At 37.6% G+C, this 14,880-nt stretch overlaps 1 protein-coding gene across 1 annotated transcript in view; it reads right to left on the bottom strand.

Annotated features, from left to right (window-relative positions):
* The window catches only part of LOC145671348 (uncharacterized), a 108,216-nt gene that overhangs the window by 21,391 nt on the left and 71,945 nt on the right, over positions 1-14,880 (bottom strand). The window lies entirely within an intron of this gene.

The following is a 14,880-nucleotide window of genomic DNA, read 5'->3' as shown; positions in this document are numbered from 1 at the left end:
AAAGAATTTTTGTAGCTGAATGTGCATGCATAGTAGATTATGAATCCTTTGGTCGAGAAAAATATAGTTACTTTTCTACATTATGTATAGATCTGGAAATTTGTAAACTGTGACGTAGAAAAGTCAGGGAATTTGCTCGTCAAGTAAATGGAAACCCTGTTAGTGCTCTTCAAATATTGCGATATTTCGAAAATTGGCAGTGTTCAACCTGAAATATCTCGAAATGGACACTTCAAAAATTTAATATTTTCACGAAACAATCGTTTAACAAATGAATAAAAGTTGATCATTGAGATTTGACTAGTTTTTGAATTGTGGTTTGATTTGATAATTGTTAAAAAGAAATAAACGCTGTTTCGCCTTACCTAATTTTTGAGTTTGTACAATTCAAAAAGTAATGGAGACCATTTTATTAATATGAGGCCCTATTTAGCTTACTGTGTAAGCAAAATCCAAAAGAATACAGATAGGAAACATCTTTAAAATCGGCGCGGTCTAACAGTCCTTAGCCGGCTGTCTTTGTATTAAAGGTAAGACATCTTCCGTTAACTGCGGGGAAAAAAATCTCATTTTCTCTCTCTCGCTCGCTCGCTCATGAGTTAAAGATGTGTGGCCAGTGTGGTTACAAATCTTCTGACCAGCATCTAGTTCTGCTGGCAAAGGGGCTAGGATACATGTACATTTACATACACATTTAAAAATAATCGATAAAATATCGGAAATTTTTAAAAGTCTTAAGTGATGGGAACAACTCGTCACCAAAACCGTTTTATGGCTTGTTATAGAGATGCGAACAACAAAAGGTGCAAATGGATAGTTTTAATACAAATGCAACGAGATGAGGACAGTTTGATGGTGCCAAGTTTGAAGATGGTGTATTTGTTTGTATTCTTTTGGATTTTGCTTAAACAAGCTAAATAGTACCTCCTATCAAGAAAATAGTCTCAACTATATATTAATGAAAGGAGGTAAAAACCGATTTTTTATTTTACACACCAGATCCTTTATAGGTGCGAATTCTAACGCAAAGAGTGAAAAAGCGACTGACTGGACTTATACTCGAACCCGGGACTTCCGGCATTGCGTGCCGATGCGTTAACAACTACGCAGCCAGTCCGCTTCCCATCGGATGTTTCCTCCTTTAATTAATATATATGAAATGAACCGTCATAAGGTGCTTGGTGTATCGACATAGGATTGTCCAATCAGCAGGGGTCTGTGGTGCAATCCACATGGTCCGAGTTGAGAGCACCGACCTCGAGAGTGAGTGGCTGCTCTGGAAAGCGGACGGGCTGCGTAGTGGTTAACGCATCGGTACGGTATACCGGAAGTTCCGGTCCAGTCAGACTCCTTTTCATCCTTTGCTTTAGTCTCAACTACCTTATATGAATTTCATACGTTCAAAAAGTACATAAGGCAAACAACGTTTATTTTTAATAATTATTTCCTCTAAAACATAATTAAAAATTACTCCAGTAAAATATTATTACAATAAAGCAATTAAACTAAACTATATGTTTTAATACCTAACATACATAGTTTAATTGTAGAATAATTCATTAGTTAAGCTGTACTTTAGTTGCTGATAAACCGAATAAATAACGATTGTTTGTGAAAATTCGAGATTTTTCAAGTGTGAGGTATTTCAAGTTGCACATAGTCGATTTTCGGAGAATCGCAATGTTTGAAGACCCATAATAAATAAAGAAATAAAAAGTGAAGTTTGGTAGTTCAGAAGACTTAAATATGCACTGAGCATAAAATGCTATACATTTAATTCTCGTTTTTTTTTTTTTTTTGTTTGTTTTTTGTTTTGTTTTGTTTGAAATCAATGTCTTCAAAAAATAACGTTGCTGCAAACCTTTGTAAAGTGAAAATACGCTTCTACGTCTATATAAAGAGGCCACTAGGAAAAACTGAACATCTAAAAGATGAACGAATTCGTGTTTTCGACTATCTAAATATAGTACAACTGAAAGGAGGGAACAGTCGATTTAAAGTTTTTACACACTAAATCCTCGGTAAGTGCGAATTCAATAACATACAAAAAGTGGAAAGGTTATTGACTGGACTAGGACTCGAACCCGGAATCTCCGGTATACTGTACGGATGTGTTAACCATTACACCGCCTAGTCCACCTCTCAGAACAGCCAAATATCGCCTAACTCATATGGTCGGTACTCTCCACTCAGACTATATGGCTTGTACCACGCCGAGCTACTGTGCTTGGACAATCCGGTGTCCATATATTAAGAACACCTTTTGACGGTTGTGATTTCATATATTAATGAAATTAAGAGACAGTCTATACAAAGAGTGTAAAGGTGATTGACTGGACCAGGACTCGAACACGGCATCTCCGGCATATTCCATGTGGTCTGAGTGGAGAGCACCGACTACGGGAGTGAGTGTGTGTTTGGCTGTTCTGGAAGGCGGAGTTGGTGGCGAAGTGGTTAACGCATCGGCACGGTATGCTAGAGATCCCGGGTTCGAGTCCCGATCCAATCAATCAATTTTCACTCTTTGTATGTTATAGTACAACTTTGTTTACAAATAATAATAATAATAATAAATTTCGTCAGCAACCATCATTGAATGATTTGATATGGATTTTCCCTTAATCGAGATGCATAAACTAATTATCATAATTTCTAACGATAACTAATGTTCGGGGGATGGTGGTAGAGCGCTCGCCTCTGGTGCGAGGGGTTCCTGGTTCGATTCCATCTGTGTACTGTCGATGTTCTCCCGTTTCCTCCCAAATTTTCATTCCGACAATTCTTTCGTAACCATTCATTTTATTAAATAGTAGTCTTCATCGTAAAGGGCACAGCCGTGGCGTTAAATTAAAAAAAATAAATATGGCTAGTACTGGTATAAACTTTAAATGTAGAATGAAACTCATGAAGTTACATAACAATACTCTACAGTATGCACTCGTCACGCACATAATGCAGGTAATACAGTACAGCCCATTTATAACGAATTTCAAGGGACCAACACAATGAGTTCTTTATATCCGAATTTCGTTATAAACAAATTCATGAATTTTCCGAATGATGAAAAATATTAGATAAGCAAATATGTTTAAAAAAGAGTATACAGCATTATACAATTGCATCTGAAGATAATTTCATTAATTTGGTTATCTAGCCTATCCTACATGTTGCGGTTCTTCCTACTTTTGTCTGAAGGGGTATGGCTTTCCTTTTGTTTGCGAAACCGGTTTTTGAAATTAAAAAACCGTTTTTCGCCAAAACCAGTTCGGTTTTTCACCGAATCCGGTTTCGGTTTCCAAAACCGTTTCAATTTTTCATCGAAACCGGTTTGTTTTTTCAAAACTGATTCTATTTCTGACAGAATAGTATTTCGTTGTTCTCTGGAAAACGATCCCGTTTCAACAGGAATAGTTTTGTTTTCCAAAACAGTTTTAACAGAAACTGGTTTTGGTGAAAAACCTAACCGGTTTTTGGAGAAAACTGAAATGTCTGTTTAAAAAAAAAACGGTTTCCGGTTTTTGTAAAAACCGGTTTTATCCATCCCAAGTTCCTACCTTACAGCTACCGAAAATCACAGTTTACTTTCTCTCCACGTCTAATACAATGAGCTCCCGTGAAAACATTTATTTTTAACTTCGACCTTGAACTCTGGTGGACGCGCGTTGCCGGAAATATCTGCACCCGGGCCGATTTGTGCTGTCATTCGAGTGGGAGGGGATGATTCCGTTCTGAAAACTTCGCCATAAGTTGTCCTTACGGAAAGTACATTGTTAGCAATGTACGGTCATTTCTTCCATGTTTTAAATAGGCGGTGTGACGGAGATTTCATTTATGTTTGTAATATCTAAAAATTCGCTACTCCCGAGTTCGTTATAAGTGGGCTGCAATGTATTTATCTCAAGAAATCTAATATGAGCGAGACAAGTGAAAATACGCTTATATATAGGGGCATTAGACTTGATCATGCACGGCAGTTGTTTTGTTTTGGCGATCCATGCTTCACCGCACACAGTCTACATTCACCTGAACACCTCGGATGGCTTATCAACCTTCCGTACTGAGAAACTGAATATAAATCGAACACACTGCAAAAAATCGGATGAATTAGATAGTAAACATTAAACTCAAATTCTTAACTAAAACCATATAACTAAGAACTGTTTCTCTATCCGTTTGTAGCCAGGCATCGCTCATAGACTACAGAAAATTTAAAAAAAGAGCTAGAATCTATTTTCCGGCTGTCGAATTTCGAAAAATAATTGTGATTTCTATAACCTAAAAACTGTGACAATATGCATGCACTTACGCCCTGAAGAATGGCAACATATGAAATAAAATGAAATCTTTAAGGTTACGTCCCACGATTATGCCGGCTAGACTAAAAAAGACTGTGGTGATGAGAAATAAATGAAAAAGTGGGAGCAAACGGGAGAACCCCGAGAAAATCCATGTAAGACGGTGATTGTCCACTATGATGCTCGCTTCGCGCGAGCTGGGATTCAAGCAAGGACCCCATACACAAGAGGTGAACGCTCTACCACCGAGGCGCCATGGCAAAATATGACCTACAATATAACGTAAAAGCAGACTTTTTAGGAGCTGCAGTGGGAGGCATATCTGTTTCAATCAGTAATACAATAATATAACACCAATGAATAACGTGAATCGAAGTGTTGAATGACGTTACTACAAAAATAAATAATACAAGGATACTGGACTTTAGACAGTGAAACTATACTCAGTGATGTCTGGATCAATCACAGAACCCCTCCCCAACATTTTGTTAAAATATCTCATACTTGAAAATTATTCGTACACTTAGTCTAAAATAAATAAATTAAGTACTAGTGATTTCAAAAGATAACGTATGGAAAGGTTCTTCATTTGTCGTATCTCCGATTATGCTCAATGTGGATTAACCACTTGAATATTTAAAGTCTCTCCAGTATACGCATGGAAATATTTTCCTCGAATGTGCAGAAAGAAATTGATTTCGGGTATCCTTGCAGTTGCGGGGAAAGATGGAGACAGGAAGACAGAAGGGCTGAGGCGGCGATTTCTCTTTTCAGTGATTGGTGATGCGCCTAACCTCTTTATACTGTACATTATTCCTTCAAGTCTTGCTATATAAGGTCAAATATCTTTAAGAAAGAACTTCCAAATATCATTGTTGCCAATACCGGTAATTCTGAGCGAGCAATAAGCAAAATTCGCCTAAAATATGGTTAATAATATGTTTTTATATCACTTTGGGCTCAAATATGATCTAAAGCTAAAATACGAGGGATGATCGAAAAAAAAAGTTACAAAGCCTATTATGGCTTACGTCTGAGACATAGCTGGAAGATCAACACACCTGATGAGAGCTGACACTCAACAATAGTACTCGATGTAATCATAGTTTTTGTTCAACCGCTTATCACAACAGCAGATAGTTTTCCGTACCATTTCCTTAGAAATCTGCGTCAAGTTCTCGTAGCCACTATGGGGCAGCGGTTTTGACATAATGACATGCCAGATAATGGTGGCCATCCATTTTTTGTTTTAGAACAGGAAAAAAGTGAAAGTCATTGGGGCTAGGTCAGGGCTATAGAAGGGATATTCGAGTCGTTCCAAGCGTAATGTCGGTGGTTGAAGTACTGTATCTACCACTGTGTCCACAGTTGTTATTAGCAATATTGGTCTGTTTTTCTTTGAAGGCATTGCACCACTTTCCTATATGTTGCTTTCAAATTTAGCCGCCCTCATGTACCTCTACAATCTGCCTGTGAATATCAGCAGTTGTAGTATTTCTGGCCCACAGGAACCGCACCACTGACCTCACGTCTTTTCTTGACCAATTTTCCAGATGAGTCATCATTTTTAATGTTCGCTTCTCGGGTATACGTAATCAAAATCAGATTTTCGTATTCACAACAGTCAGAAGTATGCTTATATTTAATTAGACATGTAAAAAGGTACCAGGATAAAAATGACTTATAATAGAAATTGGAGCCGTAGTGATTTTTTTCATTCTAGAATAATAATTATTATTAGCGTAATTCGCACTATCAAAAGTTCCGTAGACATCGAAGCCTAACTGGAAAAGGCGCATATTTTTCATGAGATTTTCTCTCCAGTTTCTACCATAATTTTATTTTAAGCTAAAGAACTACGCATCTTCGTGATTCTCACAGAACGATATGGACGTACTTCTAGAGCCAGCACTTCCTCGGAATGAGAAGCGAACCTATTTCTAGCACAGGATTCGACTATTTTGCATAACAGGAAGACAAAACCATTTCCTAGAAATGTTTAATTAGAGATCTGTATAGAATATAAACATGCTTTAGCACATGACATGCACTATTTTCCCAAGGTTTTCAGTAATAAGATATTCAAATGTTGCAGGAAGCAATCAGTATCAATAGATTAACAATGCTACTACGTAGGGATTATTTCTCAAAATTACTAGTCCTACAATACTAGTCTAAAACTTTTCAAAATCTAACATTTTACAATTAACATACATATGTACCATAAAATCATGACAAAATAGAAATATGAGTATTAGTGTTTAGAAATTACTTCTATTATTCTAGTATTTCTACTTCCCGTTATTTTACGACTTGTAAAAATCATATTACAAGACGAAGTTTTGATAAATAGGACCCTGATAGACATAATCAATAACTTTAATATTTCGTACAAAATGTTGTATAGCAAAACCTGCTTAAAAAGTGATTTTTTTTTTAATCTTCTATTAATGTTACAACAACGTTTCTAGTGAGGGAATAACATTGTGTTATATGCACTCAGAAATAAACTCTTAAAATTATCTTTCATTAAGAAATAAGTAAATAAAAAAAAAAGATTGAATATGTTTTTACGTATTGCCTTCATATAAAATACAGGATGATTCTTTTGGTACTGGACACGAAAAAATGTGAATAGCTTAAAAGATTATTTATTAGAATTCGAACATGCATTTGTGTCTACATATCTTGCTTCATGAGAAGCATGTCAAAACTAGACGAGATACTGAAAACATTCATGATCACTACCTAGGCAGAGCTGCTGCCACCCTGCATGTATATCAAGAACGCTTCTTGTCACCTGTAAGCGCAGCCAAATTTGCAGTTATCTGCTTGACAGCGTTTAAAGAAAACGAACATCCAGTAGTTGCGAACAATAAAATATACGCTTCTCTGTTCCGTACAACACATTCCTTTACTACCGAAGCACGTCATGAAGCAAAACACGTCTTCAACTGTAACTATAAAGGTAACCAAGAAAGTTCAGTCGCTTTTTCATGCACTACCCTCGAACATCCATATGTCACCTAAGACGTACCTAGAAGATCAAAAATAGTTTCCATGAGCATCGACGACCTTCTGCCAACGTTCTGGAAAGCCATGGATTCCATCGCGGTAGAACTTTCCTAACAATACAGGATGTGCTAGGCATGTGCCATTTAGGTGTCCTAGCTACTTTTTAGGTACCCGACACTTGGCACATATGATATTCATGTGCTAAGTATGTACTTCAGCTACCTACAGTTTTAGGTATTATCTGTCAGGAAAGTAAATGTACACCTGTTTTTTCAGTCTGGCATTCCTGCGCTCCATCCATGAAGAGTATGAGAATTAAATCAATCAAATTTTTACTGAGAGGCAAGAAGAAAAGTCTAATCTGAATAAAACATTGCAGTGGGGTACAAGCTGTGAATACGAATAGTGCATAGTGTAAATAAAGGGCGACACCGGAAGAGAAAGCCAGAAACAGCTGCTAACCGGTGAAAAGAGAGTAAAAATTGTCGAAATAGGAACATAAAATACAAATACAACAAATATGCCAACAACTAAACGTTTACCAAGCAACGATCTTGGTGTAGTGGTTAAGGCGCTAGATTACAAATCCAAAGAACGGTGGTTCGAATCTGCTCCAAGTAGTATGTTTATTTTTTTTTAATAATGCATACAGCACATGAAACGTGGTAAAAGAGAGCATATTACCCGTTTAATATGTTAAGTGAAAACGAGTTAAAATTTCGGTGAAATTTATTAGAGAAGTGAGACAATGAAAATGAGGAAGCAAGTATATTTAATCAGGGGTTGTATCAGAGGGTGGTGACCGGAAAAACTGGAAATTTTCCCGAATTTCGCCCATGTGAGTCTCTACGATAGGCAAATTTCTTCAGAAATGTGAGTGTTGCAGAGAGAGAGGGAGAAAGAGAGAGATGCTCCCGGAATTGAGAGTCTGCTTCCATCCAAATCAACGAGATGACAAATTGACGCTTACATAATAAGAATGCCGATTACAAAGCCATAAAACAGCAAAGTAATAATTGCAAGCGTTATCACCTAAGGCTCCAAGATCCGAACAACATCACTAATATCCCGAATGCCAAAATATTGTCTCTTACACAACTCCTCCTCTCCCTAAATGTGTCCTGTGGAAACAATCACAAGTTTTGGGATGAGGGACCATATTGAGACTACAATATTAAACTATATAAGCATTCTATTAGCGGATTCGTATTTAGTTATTTTTTCCACAACCAGTTTTATTGATATTCAAGACAGCAAAAGCACTATATTTGTTAACGACAAAGCGAAGTTATTGCAACACTGCGCTACACAGTGAATCATGCATAATACACTCGTGAGTTTGGTATGCAGAGGCTAGCCACCGAGGCACGCTGAATAACGCCTGAAGGAAGCAGCGAGGACAGATAGCGATACAGTGAACGGAACAAGCAATGCATTACAGACATTTCAAGAGAAAAAAAGAAAGATACCTCTTTCCACACTTCATGCTGTAGTTCTAACTTCCATTTCCTCATCAAAGCTACATGCCTAGACTATTATACAATTCCATTACACTTAATCCAGAGCCTTCAAATAACTTTGTTCTACGTAGGGAAACGTAGAACCCTACACTTATACCATATATATACAGTTAAGTAGTAATAGATGAATGCAATTAACCCCACATAATATCGATTGTCTAAATATACAATGGTTTCAAACAATTAGACACATAACAAACATTCACATCACCATTATAACCTATCATATGTTAATTCCACTTCACAAGTGGTAGAATGAAAACCGTAGACTGACCGTGGAATGAAAACCATAGAAAATAGAATGATTTTTTTTTTAAATTACAATTATGAACACAAGTTAGTGAAGGAGACAATGACGGCCAATGAAAAGATGATCCGAGGTCGGATTTCAAGAAATAACTTGATAATGAGATGAAAACAGAATTTTATAAAAGGAATGGTTATGATGCGCTAGACACAACATGGTTGGCTGTTTCGTCTCGTCATGTGAAAATGTCTCGTTTTAGAGAGGCGAGAAAAAGCCTGTGTTTCGTCTTGTGCAGTGGCGGATCTAGCTCGGGGGCGGGATTCTAGCTCCCCTTTCAGATTGACGAAAATAATTTAAGCTATTATTTATATAGTTTTGAAAATTTATAGTAAGGTCATGATATACTTATCATAGTCTAAATTCAGGCAGCCCCCAGTTTTTACCTTCTAGATCCGCCACTGGTTTCGTGGCTATCCCGGTGTCACCTCGTGTTTCCGAAACGAGACAAATTGTTATGTAGTCTCTTTTCGTCTAATTTTCTTTCGTAAACCTCATAATAATAGAAGTAAAATTGGAAGCCATGCGGCTTCGAAATGTAACGAAGTTTACAAGTTAGAATTGATAATCGGACAAGATAGGGCTATGGAATGCTTTTAAGACATTTAAAACGCGACGAGCCGAGCCAAGGACCTGCCACGTCTCGTCTAGGAAAACGAGACGAGACAGACGCTTTGTCTCGTCTCGGATTTAACAAAGCCTATATTGTCTAGCCCATGCTGAATTAGAAGCCTCTTACCAGAGATGAAGTAGATCGTGGGCCGTGGGTCAACAGGACGTGACCCACCATAAACCAGCGACCCACCAGAAACCCTAAAAGTAAAATGTAGACAAATTCACCACTGTTCAGAGGATGCTGTATACAATGCACTAAGCAGAGTGTCGGTGGGTCGTAGTGAGTCTGTAGGTTATGGTGGATAGCTGGTTTATAGTGGGTCACGGTTGGTGGTGGATTGCAGTGGGTCACATCCTGTTGACCCACGACCTACTAACCGTCTTACACATCTTGACCCACATGTCTCACTTGACACAATACCCACTTCAATTCTGGTGAAAGGTTTCGAATTCAGCATGGGCGAGAGAATATAGGCTTTGTTAAATCCGAGACGAGACAAAGCGTCTGTCTCGTCTCGTTTTTCGAGACGAGACATGACATGTCCTTGTCTGGACTCATCGCGTGTCCGATTATCGATTCTAACTTGTAAACTTCGTTACATTTCGAAGTCGCATGGCTTCCAATTTTACTTCTATTATTATGAGGTTTACGAAACAAAATTAGACGAAAGGAGACGAGATAACAATTTGTCTCGTTTCGGAAACACGAGATGACACTGGGATAGCCACGATACGAGACACAGGCTTCGTCTCGTATCACTAAAATGAGACAATTTAACATGAGGAGAAGAAACAGGCAATCATGTTGTGTCTAGTGCATCATAATAATTTCTTTTCTAAAGTTCTGTTTTCATTTCATTATCAAATTATTTCTCGACGTCCGACATCGGATCATGTTTCATTGACTGTCACGGTATCGGAACCTTAGGTGATAATGCTGGCAATTATCACTTTGATGTTTTATAGTTGTTTGTATTCCCCATTCTCATTATTTGTCAACTCGTTGATTTGAATGGAAGCATCTCACTCTGAGTTCCGGGAACATCTCTCTCTCTTTCTTTCTTTCTTTCTCTCTCTCCGTTTCAGAGGTGATGATAGACAAAAGGGCAAAATTGCATAGAAATTTTACGGCATTTCTGGCAAGATGGTCTCTGCAATAGGCACATTTCTTCAGAAATGTGCCTATCGTAGAGACTCATGTGCGAAATTCGGGAAAATTTGCAGTTTTTGAGATTATCGCCCTCTGATACATACCCCTGATTAAATATAGCTGCTTCTTCGTTTTCAATGTTTCACTTTAATAAATTTCACCGAAATTATTAACTCTTTTGCACTTAACGTATTAAACGGATAATACGCTCTCTTTCACCACCTCTCATGTGCTCTATGCGTTATTTCTAAAAAACTAAAAAAATATATACTCCTTGGAGCAATTCGAACCGCCGTCCTTTGGATTTGTAATCTAGCGCTTTAAGCACTACACGAAGATCGCTGCTTGGTAAACGTTTAGTTGTTGGAATATATGTTCGCATTTGTATTTTATGTTCCCACTTCGACAATTTCTACTTTTTTTCTCCGCTTTCTCTGTATTGATTTAATTATCATATTCTATATGTTTAGAGCGCAGGAATGTAGTGGCTAAAACGCTAGATTGAAAATACAAAGGACGTAAGTTCGAATCCACTACAAGTAGAATGATTTTTTATTAATGCATACAGCACGTGAGAGGTGGTAAAAGAGAGCGTATTACCCGTTTGAGATGTTAAGAGGAAACTTGGTAAAAATTCCACTGACATTTATTAGAGAAGTGATACAATGAAAATGAGGAAGCAAGTATATCTAATCAGGGGTATGAATCAAAGGGCGGTGATCGATAAAACGAAATTTTCCCGAATTTCACACATGTGAGTCTCTACAATAGGTAAACTTCTTCAGAAATGTGCCTATTACAGAGACCATCATATTCCCCCGATTGCGCTAGCCAAAGTTAGTTTAACAATAACAAATGGTGTAGTGTTTTTACCTTAGAACGATAAATTAAAAAGCGCATACTGTAGATGAACGAAGTGTTTCGAATGTCCTAGTAATTTCCTTGCCCTTTCTCAATTAACATGCGTAAATCGTCTCTATGATAATACAAGTGTTTGCGTCCACTTTTTTAAGGATTGCTCATTTCGTATGAGAAGTCACTCTGATTCTTCACGATTGCCTTGAAAATAAAATAACTTGAAAAGGATTTGAAGCTGTATTGATTAGCTGTATTACTCACAAGTCCAGCACTTCACCCCTACATTATCTTCTCAAACAATATCATAAGCTAAATATTGCTAAGTTCAGCCCTGATGTTTGGAACGAACCGGTAATGTTCCTGTAATATTTCCACCAAAGTGCATGCCGAAGTTAATTTATTCGATGATCTGGAGACAATTTAGTACCCACTAATAAACTAAATAACATACAATGGAGTAACATTACAGAAATGATATCGTACTATACAGTAATTTCGCCGTGCAAGTTCAATATAATAATAATAATAATAATAATAATAATAATAATAATAATAATAATAATAATAATAATAATAATAATAATAATAATAATAATAATTTTTCATCGGTCCTGCGCGGAAAGTGAGAATTAAATCAATCACATGTGTAGTCAAGGTAAGGAAAAAAGCCTAAACTGAATAAGACATTGAAGCGGGTCACAAACTGGGAATAAGAATAGTGCATGGTGTAAATAAAGGACGACACCGAAAGAGAAATTCAGAAACGGCAGGTAAACGGAGAAAAAAAGAGTAGAAATTGTTGAAGTGGAAACACAAAATACAAATACGAATAGGGATGAGCACGAATCGAGCCAAAATTCGACTCGACCCGAGTTCAATTCGAGTCGAGTCAAAGGTAATTTTGTTGATTTGAGTTTCGAGCCAAGTCGCTGTTTTCGAGGTCGAGTTTCGAGTTGAGTCGAGTTTGATAATGGTTCGCTCGCTAGTTCAGCTCGTTTTAACTCGTTTTGAAATAATGGCCTGATTAGACTGGAAAGCGAAAGCCATGAGAAATGTGAGCAGTAATGTGGAATACTTTTAGTGTTGCTCACGACAGGGGTGCATCTCGTGGGGCAATTTTAGTGTATCTCGTCTCGTCTAGATAACGAGAGGAAAAGTTTTTTTATTATTATTATTACGAGACAGCCTCAAATGTCGTAATCACCAATATAAGTATATACTATAGTTTTTAAAATCAAGGTTGAGACCTGCACGGTCGAATTTTTGAGCCCAAGCAGAAGACCAACCCGGATAGTGATATCAACTGGCTCGGCTCGTATCAACTGAGCGAACAGCTCGAGTCGGCTCGGCCCAATTGTGCCGATGACCTGAGCCGGCTCAGTTGGAACGAGCCATCGACTCGGCTCAATTGAGCCGATGGCTCGAGCTTTCTCAGTTGGGATGGGTCACCTACTCGGTTCATGTAAACCGGTTCGAGCCAGCTAAGTTAAAACTAGTCCATCGGCACGGTTCGCCTCAGCTCAGCTAAGCCGATGGCTCAAATCGGCTCGGTTGGATGAGCTGTTGGCTCGGCTCACTTCTCGGTTCGGTTCGGTAGTGAATGAGCTGTAAGCCGAGCCGCTCGAGTCGTTGAGAAGCCTAAACCCGGTACCAGCTGTTTTGAACATGTTTGGCTCAAGCCTATAATTTTTAACAATTTTTGGCTCCGAATACTTGCCCCTTCGGAACTCAAACCCAGAACGTGACCGATATCCTTGCCTCCTGAAGACTTCTCGACGACCGAGATCGACAGTCAATTTGCTTTTACTATTCAGATACAAACCGCATATCTTTTAAAGATTATACACGGTGTTGATATAATAATAATAATAATAATAATAATAATAATAATAATAATAATAATAATAATAATAACTATTACTAGCTGACCCATGCGTAAATTTCGCACAATATAATTTAATATTAATATGTGAAAATAAGTAAGGGGGCTGACGTACCCCTCATATTTTTTCATGCGCCTTATGGGTCCACAGTGCACAACGTTGGTCCCATCCCTCTACCATCCCCTGATACGATATAAACTATTGACATTTTGCCTGTGGAGGGCTCTATTGTGGCCGCATGACTCCACATGACGATGCCCTGAAGGACGCTCTTCATTATTATTTGGATTGAAATTGCTTATTTTCATTTGTTTACTTTTTAATCAAGTTGTGGGGGGCTAGCCCCTCGACATATTTTTTTCGATGGGACTTATGAGTGCATAGTGTCCAACGTTGCTCCCATTCTTCTACCACCTCCCGTTCTCTAGATACAAATTATTAATATTTTTCCTGTAACGGAGATATGACGTTTCAATCATTACGTTTGATAAAGAATTGAGGAAGATACGGAGTTGCCATAAACAACACATTTTAGTGATTATTATTATTATTGTTTTACTTATCACTAATGTTGCTTATCACTATTTCCAATTAAATATGTTACTAAAAAGAAATTAAATTATACTCCTCGCCATTTACGCTCTCGAACATCAAATGTTTGATTTGTAGTTTTCTGTGTTAGCGGAAAGCACATTTATTATACTATTCTTTCCAATAAAACGTTTCACAAGTTACTTCACTTTCAATGTGTAACTTCACATCAACACTAACAATCGTATTGTTCCGATAGGAAAATATTCCCCTCCCAAAACCCGAGCCTGGTCGTAGCGAATGGACGTGAACCTTCTTTAAGTGACTTCAATAAAAGCAGATAAATCCCTCCACACCAATATTTCAATAAAATAGGAAAAGTCATTCAAACATTGTGAATACCCATTTATGGGCCAATTTGGTTCCTTGGAACTTTTAAAAGTTTGAACTGCCGCCATTTTGAACATTTACATCTGATTATTATGGTTAACGCATTCATCCAAAATATTTCAACAATTAATGTTTGTGCCTAGTTTAATCTCCAACCGCTGAAAGTTACGACAGTTGTTGCGTTCTCAAAAATCGTTATATATATATACAGAGAGAGCGAAACTTTCGATCTGAGAATGGTTGAATGGTTTTCGTCTCAGAGGGTCATGTTCGGCAAAAGCGCATAGAAATTTTGGGCATTTCTGACTTGATGGTCTCT

This window comes from Thermobia domestica, chromosome 15 (assembly GCF_964235325.1).
Source record: "Thermobia domestica chromosome 15, izTheDome1.hap1.1, whole genome shotgun sequence".
Classification (NCBI taxonomy): Eukaryota; Metazoa; Arthropoda; class Insecta; order Zygentoma; family Lepismatidae; genus Thermobia; species Thermobia domestica.
The sequence above is the reverse complement of the archived record's forward strand: the minus strand, read 5'-3'. Positions and strand labels throughout refer to the sequence as shown.